The 1,769-nt window shown below is 38.6% G+C and overlaps 1 non-coding gene across 1 annotated transcript; it reads right to left on the bottom strand.

Annotated features, from left to right (window-relative positions):
- Window positions 1–316: 316 nt before the first annotated feature.
- LOC136136776 (small nucleolar RNA SNORA70) lies at window positions 317–451 on the bottom strand. Its single transcript, XR_010656705.1, has one exon. It is a non-coding gene; the product is annotated as a small nucleolar RNA SNORA70 (small nucleolar RNA).
- Window positions 452–1,769: the final 1,318 nt, after the last annotated feature.

Here is a 1,769-nt window from a genome sequence, read left to right as displayed (position 1 = left end):
GGATGTACTTGACCCCACAGCCATCCGGAATGAGCCGCTTTTCTGCCACCATGTTTTCAAACTCATCTGCATTAAACTTAGTAAATCCCCACTTCTTGGAGATGTGGATCTTCTGGCGGCCAGGGAACTTGAACTTGGCCCTGCGGAGGGCCTCAATCACATGCTCCTTGTTCTGCAGCTTGGTGCGGATGGACATTATGACCTGGCCAATGTGGACCCTGGCCACTGTGCCCTGGGGCTTTCCAAAGGCACCACGCATACCTGTCTGGAGCCTAGATTGGGAACAGCATGCCAGTCATGAATGTCCACCGGAAAGGGCTGTCTCCAAGGTCCCTTAGGGCAACCCGTACAGGCAACAGGCCGCATACACTACCGAGGAGGCTGCTGTTTGCAGCCATTGCGCACCGGGCCCCCATGGGGAAAAGAGCACAGTCGGCTTAACTGGCTGCAAAGAAACACAAGCTTTAAATGACACAATAGACCAGATAGATATTGACAGATATTTAATTGGTATTATAAGACATTCCATCCCAAAACAGCAGATTACACTTTCTTCTCAAGTGCACATGGAATATTCTCCAGGATAGATCACATCTTCACAAATCAAGCCTCTGCATCTATGGAGATGATCATATGGTTTTTATTCTTCAATTTAGGAAAATTGAACTCATATCAAGCATCATTTCCAACCACAATGCTATGAGATTAGAAATAAGTTACAAGGAAAAAATGTGAAAAACAAGCATGTGGAGGATAAATAATATGTTACTAAATAACCAAGAGATCACTGAAGAAATCAAAGAGGAAATCAAAAAATACCTACAGACAAATGATAACGAACACACGACAATCCAAAATATATGGGTTGCAGCAAAAGCAGTTCTAAGTTTATAGAAATACAATCCTACCTCAAGAAACAAGAAAAATCTCAAACAATATAACCTTACACCTAAAGGAATTAGAGAAAGAACAACAACAACAAAAAAAAAGTTAGTAGAAGGAAAGAAATCATAAAGATCAGAGCAGAAATAAATAAAATAGAAACAAAGAAAACAATAGCAAAGATGAATAAAACTAAAAGCTGGTTTTTTGAGAAAATAAACAACATTGATAAACCTTTAGCCAGACTCATCAAGTAAAAGAGGGAGAGGACTCAAATCAATGAAATTAGAAATGAAAAAGGAGAAGTTACAATGGACACTGCAGAAATACAAAGCATCCTAAGAGACTACTACAAGCAACTCTATGCCAATAAAATGGACAACCTGGAAGAAATGGACAAATTCTTAGAAAGGTATAACCTTTTAAGACTGAACCAGGAAGACATAGAAAATATGAACAGACCAATCACAAGGAATGAAATTGAAACTGTGATTAAAAATCTTCCAACAAACAAAAGTCCAGGACCAGATGGCTTCACAGGTGAATTGTATTAAACATTTAAAGACAAGCTAACACTCATCCTTCTCAAATCTTCCCAAAAATTGCAGAAGAAGAAACACTCCCAAACTCATTCTATGAGGCCACCATCACCCTGATACCAAAACCAGCCAAAGATACTACAAAACAAGAAAATTACAGACCAATATCACTGATGAACATAGATGCAAAAATCCTCAACAAAATACTTGCAAACAAAATCCAACAACACATTAGAAGGATCATACATGACGATCAAGTGGCATTTATCCCAGGGATTCAAGTATTCTTCAATATATGCAAATCAATCAATGTGATATACCATATTAACAAATTGCAGAATAAAAACC

Source organism: Phocoena phocoena, chromosome 16 (assembly GCF_963924675.1).
Source record: "Phocoena phocoena chromosome 16, mPhoPho1.1, whole genome shotgun sequence".
Taxonomy (NCBI): domain Eukaryota; kingdom Metazoa; phylum Chordata; class Mammalia; order Artiodactyla; family Phocoenidae; genus Phocoena; species Phocoena phocoena.
Note: the sequence above shows the minus strand (reverse complement) of the source record. Positions and strands in the feature narration are given on the sequence as shown.